The sequence below is a fragment of the Apium graveolens genome, chromosome 1 (assembly GCF_009905375.1).
Source record: "Apium graveolens cultivar Ventura chromosome 1, ASM990537v1, whole genome shotgun sequence".
In the NCBI taxonomy this organism is placed as follows: domain Eukaryota; kingdom Viridiplantae; phylum Streptophyta; class Magnoliopsida; order Apiales; family Apiaceae; genus Apium; species Apium graveolens.
The window spans coordinates 162,403,697-162,411,855 of record NC_133647.1 but is presented as its reverse complement, the minus strand read 5'-3'; the positions used below and the strand labels follow the sequence as shown (position 1 = coordinate 162,411,855).

The window sequence follows — 8,159 nt, the reverse complement described above, 5'->3', positions numbered from 1 at the left end:
GGGGTACATAAAAGGTACGTTTGATCATGTCTTTTTTTACACGCATTCTTAAGATTCAAAATTAGTTGGCTACTCAGACAATGATTATGGCGGTGATTTGGATGACGGGAAAAGCATATCGGGATATGCTTTTCATATCGGTTCAGCAATATTTTCATGGTCATCGAAGAAACAACAAACATTTGCCCTCTCAACATGTAAGGCAGAATACATGGAAGCAGCAGTATGCGCATGATGTCAGGCTATGTGGCTAGGCTACATTTTGGGCGAGTTAAATATTGCAAAGGAAGATCCGGTTAAAATTTATGTGGATAATAAATCCGCTATTTCTCTCGCGAAAAATCCAGTGTCGCACAGTCGGACCAAACACCAGCACATCAATATAAAATATCATTTTATTCGAGAACAGGTTAACGAGAAAATAGTGGAGTAGATGCATTGCAGGACAGAAGAAAATTTAGTAGATATTTTTAAGAAGTCGTTGAAGCCGGATGTGTTCCACAAAATGAAAACGAAGCTTGGAATGTAAATTTGAGTTTGAGGGGGAGTGTTGGAAATCAAACTCTCATTTACTAATGACTTTGAATATGTTATATTATCTATATGTGTGTAAAAGAATAAAACAAAAACTATAGCTTGGAGATAAGGTTTGAAATATATAACTTAAGGAGTTGGTCATGCATGTTCCAGGAGAAAAGGTGGCTGGCAAATATGAAAGAAATAAATAGCGAGAGAGCTCCTAAATATAAGGTAGGCCAAAGATAACCAAAGTGCAGCTACACAAGTTTTTCCTAGAAATAAGGTAGGTTGTCATGTGAATGGAAGAATTACTGCAAGAGCCATCTACACAATTTACAAGATTCAAATATCAAGCTGGATTATCTTCTATACACCGACAAATCATGGCAGGCTATCCTTTAAAGTCTACGTATATAAAGCTGGCAAGAAAACAATGAAGTTAATACAGTGATGTAAGCCATGAGCTCAATATGTCTAATATGTAACCTATAAATAGGCTCATGTGTTTGTAATGTAATTTATTATTGAAGTGAAAGAAACAAAGAGCTGAAGCTCTGTATTGTGAGCAAACAAAAAAGGCGGTAGCCTGCATTTGTATTACAAAAAAGCTGTAGCTTTACTTGAAATAAAAGTGAAGTTTTTATTTATTTATCAAATCTTATTTAATCTATATATTGAGTTTGATTTAAAGAAAAAGAAGTGCAGAATGGATACTCTTTGTATTTCGTATGACCGATATTGTCCATACATTGATCTGTTTGTATCATTTGTTTGCTGAGCACTCTGTATATAGGTAGTCTAGCATTCCATTATTTAGGTATAACTATATAAATTCTTAGCAACTGCTACAAATACTTCAGCAGTGTGTAAATTTAAAAGCAACCCTGTAAACATTACACCCGGCAGGCACCATCAGTCCAAGACCGTCAGTCTGGTCAAGGGTCCTCAAAATTAAAAAAAAAAGTCGATTTTAGATTTATTCCGGTCTAAACCCTGATCTTGGCGAGACCGAATCTATCTATAATATTATTTTTATCTTATTTGAAATAATAGAATCAACACTACAATGTAAATGATTAAATGTTGCATGCGATACAAAAATTGAAACTATCTCGGCACACATGCTCGTTACTGTATGTTTACAAATTAATATTTTTTTTATAAAAGGGAAAATTAATATAACGTTCGTGAATTATAGACACTTTTTTGTAGGTCTTAGATTATAAAAATAAATTTATAAATAATTTAACTTTTAATTTTTTCTAATCGCAGTGCTTCCGTTAAAATCAGATTGACTTCGTTAACTTTTCAATGATGGGCAAAACCCTTAACAACATTCTTGAAGTTTCCCATATCCAAATTTGAAAATGAGTTATCAAAACACTCATTTTTCGTTCGAAACTGAGTTTGATTTTTTTTTTAATTTTTGATTGAAATTAAGGTTGATTCGATTAGTTTTTCGATAATTTTGACGATGTACATTGATAGGGTATTGAAAAACATGTGATGTGGTAACTCAAGTTTTGTGTTTGAAAATCGAAATAACCTTTAAAGTTGTCTTAGATTCTTCGGAACTTCAAGAATGTCCGGACTAACGGCGTCAATCTGATTTTAAAAGGAATGCAATGAGAAAAAATGAAAAGTTAAATTACTTATAAATTTATATTTATAATTTAGGTTTCTAGAAAAAATAATTTAGAATTAATTTACCCTTTTAGAAGTAATAAGATATTTACTTCTTAATAAACCTATTACCTTAACAAACAATTAAATTGAGAAAATTAATTTTAATGACCCTAAATTATAGCCACTTTTTTTCTAGGTTCCTGAACTATAAATATAAATTTATAAGTAATTAAATTTTTGAATTTTTCTAATGGCAATCATCCCATTTTTAGTAACGTCGCTAATTTTTAATGATGTGGCATCTTATAAAAAAATAAAATATGTAATTAGTTGTGAAGAACATCCTTGAAATTTTGGAGAATTGAGGATAATTTGAAAGGTGTTTCTAGTGTCCAAAATCAGAACTTGAGTAACCAAATTGCTCATTTTTAAATCCACTATCCATTTACACCATCAAAATTCAGTTTGGGTCATTTTTAAATTTTGACTTCAATATTGATTTTGATTCGAATAATTTTTTAGTGGTTTTGATGATGTAGATTGATAGACCGTGAGATTGTGAGCATGTTGATATGATTTTCGTGATTTTGAGTGTTCCAATTAGCCTCATTCGAAAATTTTTATGTGCCACCGGTGTTCTTCATTTCTCCGGCATAATTTGATGCTATTTAGGATTATAAATTAGTGTAATAGACTCGTTTGATGTTGTTTATCACTATATATGATCAGTGTTCCAGAAATCGCTAGGCGTGCCCGGGCGGTGAGGGTACCTTCGAGAGATTAATCGGAACATTAATCGGAAGAATACCAATATTATTTTTAATTTTTATAATTATATAATGATCAATCTACACCATAAATGGCCTACAGCAACACCAAGAAAATGTTACAACAGGCCCAAAAAAGTGTTACCACAGCCAGAAAAAGACCTAAGGTAACATAAAAATTAAGTTGCTTTTTTTCGAGTTACCTTTGGCCCCTAAGGTAACATTACTTTTGCCCTGGTGTAACATTCACTTTTGTGTTACAATAGCTGTCAAAGGTAACATAAATCTATATCTATAGTATCACAATATGTATGTTACCTTTGGACTCTGAATTTTCAAAAAAAATGGGGCCCAGCATTGGGGCCCACATGTGGGCCCCACTGGTGGGCCCCATTTTTTATAATGATTTGTAATATATTAATTTGACATGATTTCTTTATAAATTAAACATATATACCATTAACATATTTTTCATACGTAAAAAGCAATACTACATGAAATTCTGCTATTCGAAATCGAATAATCCTAAAATATCATTACATACCACAAAATATATTACATCCAAACCAACTCAAACACTCAAACCATCACATGTCTAAAACTACGACAACAACAATTATTTTAACTAAACAAAATAGTTTAGGTTCTTTACTAAACATTAGAAAAAAAAGATAAACTTAATAAATAGTAACACTAGAAACTCTTCACATTCTCCTCGACTTCAGACGTAATCAGTTGGTCCACTTTTTGTTAAGTGTCCTCATTTACCAGCATGTCTCTAACTGCAAGATACCTCAAAGATAACAATGCACAAATTAGTTAGACAACACAAATTTGACAGAAAAGAAGAATGGCAAGGCTGATGAGTGGCATTGTTACCTTTTGGTTACACCACATTTTGATGCGTACTACTAAATCATTCTTTCTTTGACTGTAATCCCTCATTGTCCATCTGTGCAGTTTTGGGTGGCTTAGCACATGCCTTTAGGACTGCGTAATTCTACAAGAAGAACAGACATTTCAAAAGATTTTTTTAATTATGACATTAATGTGGTTAAAAGTAATGACAATATGGTTCACAATTTAGTCAACAACCTATTTAATCAATGCAACATCAATTAGTAATAGACCAAATAATTTCGAGACCATATAAAGATATTAATTACTTCGTACATGATAACTGGCAAAGAGTTTGGGTGTTGGCAGTATGGCTCGGGATTATGGCTGGTTTATTTGCTTACAAGGATTATGGTTGGTTTATTTGCCAAATTGTTGAGGTTTCCATGTTATGAACCAGTACCTGTTTCTTAAATAATAACTAGTTAATAATCATATATTTAGAACATGTTTTTAGAATCTATAATGGTATACAAGGAGAGAAAAGTACTATTACCGATAGCAACAAGATACAAAATCACGTGGATTGACAAGGAATGTTAAAACTGAATTACTGGGAGGTGCGTCTTTGGTTGAATCTGGGTTTCTCGCTGGAGTTCTGTTCAGACCGTCTGCTACCAAGATGGAATCAAATATAAGTAAGCAACAAAACTATGTGTTGATAATATATGTATTTTCTGCAAGTGCGAATAGAATCTCAGTCAACACAGGTTGTATAAGTGAATTGTTACCAAAAATTCAATGCACTAACAAGGATCCAAAAGCTAAATCTTGCATAAATCCCAGAAAATATTACGTTAATATACAATATCATAGGAACCATTACAGTACAAAGGCCATAAAAAACAAGTTTGTACCGAATAGAAGTATACGAAGCACATTTTTTTGTTACTTATTGGGAAGCTCAGAGAGCTTTCCTAGCCATAGATTATTCCAAGCTTTCCAAACACATCAGATGACACGTTATCATCATTGAAAGTGGAGCGAGTCAGATCCATCAGCTTAATCAAGTCTACCGCATCAATCAGCACCTCTTACCAACAATTCAGAACCACAATTCACCCATCTTACACACACACACAGAGTAACAATTAACACGAAATCAAGGAATCAATATATGAACATATATGTAAGTATGTATAATTTTGAAATCAGCTTACCTTTTTAACTTTATGCAGCGATTTGAATCCATGAATGCTGATAATCTATGAAAATAATGGTGATATCAGTATTTTTAATATTTAATTAATTTTCACCGATATTTAAAGAAAGAGGAACTTACTTTGTTAAATATTAAAGCCCTATTTATTAATAGGGTCGTATATGTTTAATAGCTAGCTAACAGACACTTGACTCTCTCCTAATGCATATGTATATCTTGTGATTGTCTGGAGTTTTAATGACTAATGCAATTAATTAAAATAACACATATATAATATCTACTAGTAATTTTCAGTTTAAAAGGAAACATGTTTCATATCCAGAAGACATATGGTTTATGTCTTCCATACTTAACAAAACTAATCTAGGTTTATTTAAACTCAAATCAGTTAGTGACATTATCATCGAAAGCTACAAGAGGCTTGGAGATTTTAAACCTGATCGTTAATCGCAATGTCATCAGGAGAGTTCTGATTCTGAATGAGGTGTGAGAACATCTTAGGCCGAGACGAAATACCTTGAGAAAATGATTGTTGCGGTAGCTGCTGCGATCGAAGTTGAGAAGCAGCTTGACTTCTCCCGAAAATCGAAGACTCAACGCCAGTATTAGCAACATTAGATCTCCTTCCATCACCAAAACACAACAATCAGCATACAATTAATCACACATAATCGTAAATTCATCTCCATCACTCGCACTAAACACAATAACAATCATCATATAAACAATAATTGAAAATTTAGCTCCGTTTCTCAATATTCGATTTCATTTTATCACGAAAACATAATAAACATAATCAAAAATTCATCTACGTCACTCACGGTAAATACAATAATCATCATCACATATATACATAATAGAAAATTCATTTCCATCAGTTGTAATAAGCACAATAATCATCATCACATATACACATAATCGCTGATGCTCAATATTAGATCTCAACTCATTGCGAAAACACAAAAATCATCATATAAACAATCATATACATATATAATCGAACATTTATCTAGTCAATCACAGTAATTAGAAAAAAACAATCATCTATAAATACAGAGGCGCGTATCTAAATATATAGATACTGGCTTGAGGAGGAAGAACAGAGATATAGCTGAGATCGCAAGCTTTATTCATCTTCATCTTCATTCACTCCTAACAAACTAAGGATTTGGCCCTCGAAACTCAGGTCCCAGCTGAGGATCCTGCAAAGACCGTCCAAGAGCACGTGGCCGAGACTGTTCCACAGGTAATTAGTTAAATTAACTATTCCTTTAGTTTAGATTTTATGCATTATATGTTTATATGATAACTAATAAAACAAAGATGTATCGTATTTAAATATACCTTAATTCTTTACAATACCGATCAGTTGATTTCATTTTCGCATATATAAAGCAGGAGATCAATGGTGGAGAGGAAAAGAAAGACGAACCTCTGGTAGATGTTTTTGCTTCAAATGATGAGGCTCCCAAGGCCGAGGAGCTAAAAACTACTGAGCCAGAAACTACATCTGAGGTAACGACAGAGGAGAAGCCAAAGGAGGAAGCAGCTGTGGAGAAAGTGGTGGAACCTGTCAAGGAAATAGCAGCTGAGGAAGTTGCACGAAAATCCGATGTAAAAACTGAGGCCGTCCCTATCCCAGTAGTCTGAGCATTCTTATATTTAACTACATGAATTAGACGGGAGTTTTTTACAGTTATTTATGTTTGCATCTAACCTACACACCATTTCTCCTGGCCCATTGAGAAGCTGTGCTGTAAAAGCAATTGGATTCATAGATATGATGATATTACATCTATAAAAAATGAAATTTTAATATATATCCAAGAAAACCCAATTTCACAAACAACCCGAAACTCGAAATTACCAAGAATTAAAACAGAATATCTCATACACTACAAAAAAAGTTCCTAAAATTCACAAAGAAAGTCAAATTTAACAAAAAACTAAGATCTAGAAACTACCTGAGTAAGGAGCTCATCAACAAGAGCACACACACTACAACCCGAAAACTCAAACGACAACTCATCTCCCCTTTGGCCAACATCAATCTTCTCAGACCTCTTTACAACATTCTGGGTTCACAAATTCAAGTCCCTCAAGGTGTTTGACAAAAGTTCCCAACGAGAAAGCTCAGCTTGGTACTTCTCTTTAAGTTTTAAAAGAGCATTTCTTCTCCGAATCTTTCGATTGTTGTCCTCAACAAGTGGATCTGGAGGGGGAGCAGAAGTGGCGGCACTGATATCGAGGCGAGGGCGCTTGTTGCGCTTATAGACGAAGCCATCGTCGTTGATGAGCTCCCCTTCATCTTCTTCTGATAAAGAAATTGCGCAAGCGGGAAGACCCGTGAAGCCTCAAACCAATTGTGTTAAATCCTTTTGCAGTGAAGCCCTAAATTGATAGGGCGTGAATCGATTGAAAACTGAGAGAGATACGTTTAGAGTGTGATAGAGCGGCTTAGAGCCCGCTTCTCTAAAATTTTGAGCCCGCTCTCTAAAATTTTTGAAGCCCAACGAAACTCCAAAAAACCGTTGCTACTCACTTTTATTTTTTGATTTTTAACTTTTAATAATTTTTTATGTTTAAATAGTGTTCAAATTTTTTATTAATAAAAATTATCAGTTACTAATTAGTACAGTTAACAAAATTTAACAAAAAAAATCATTTTATCAGTCTTAGCTAATATTAATATTATTATTTAATTATATTATCAAAATTGATTAATTTTTAAGTCAAATAATTATATATATTTATTTTTTTTATAAAATGTTACTTTTTTTATCTATTAACACATTATTGTAACATAAGTTTCCACATGTTACCGTTTGTAACACTTTGAAGCTACAATAACATATTACAAAGGCTATGGTAACATAAAAAATACTACGTTACGGTAGGCTAAGATGAGCATAGCTAAGGTAACATAATTTTGTAACACACATGATTAAACTATTGCGATAGGCCATTTATGGCGTAGTGATGTCAAATATTTGTTTGAAAAAGAAATTAGAATGATATTAAACAATATCTACACATTTGAGATGCATTATGTACTAATTATCGACTTTACAATATTAACTATATTTTAATTCACACTTTTAAATTAATTATAATATGTTATTTTTGTATTTCAAGTGAAAAATAAATATATTAGATTACTTGTTACTTGTTACTAATATTTTATATTT

At 32.6% G+C, this 8,159-nt stretch overlaps 1 long non-coding RNA gene across 8 annotated transcripts; it reads right to left on the bottom strand.

Annotated features, from left to right (window-relative positions):
* Positions 1–3,382: 3,382 nt before the first annotated feature.
* Positions 3,383–7,479, bottom strand: LOC141721484 (uncharacterized). 8 transcript variants are annotated; one of them, XR_012574761.1, is made up of 9 exons: positions 6,936–7,479; positions 6,404–6,541; positions 5,408–6,206; positions 4,970–5,014; positions 4,667–4,875; positions 4,541–4,579; positions 4,306–4,420; positions 3,792–3,912; positions 3,383–3,694 (listed from the first exon to the last, which is right to left on the bottom strand). It is a non-coding gene; the product is annotated as an uncharacterized LOC141721484 (long non-coding RNA). The 8 variants fall into 8 exon arrangements; XR_012574756.1 differs by having other exon boundaries at positions 4,541–4,875; XR_012574745.1 differs by having other exon boundaries at positions 4,306–4,579.
* Positions 7,480–8,159: the final 680 nt, after the last annotated feature.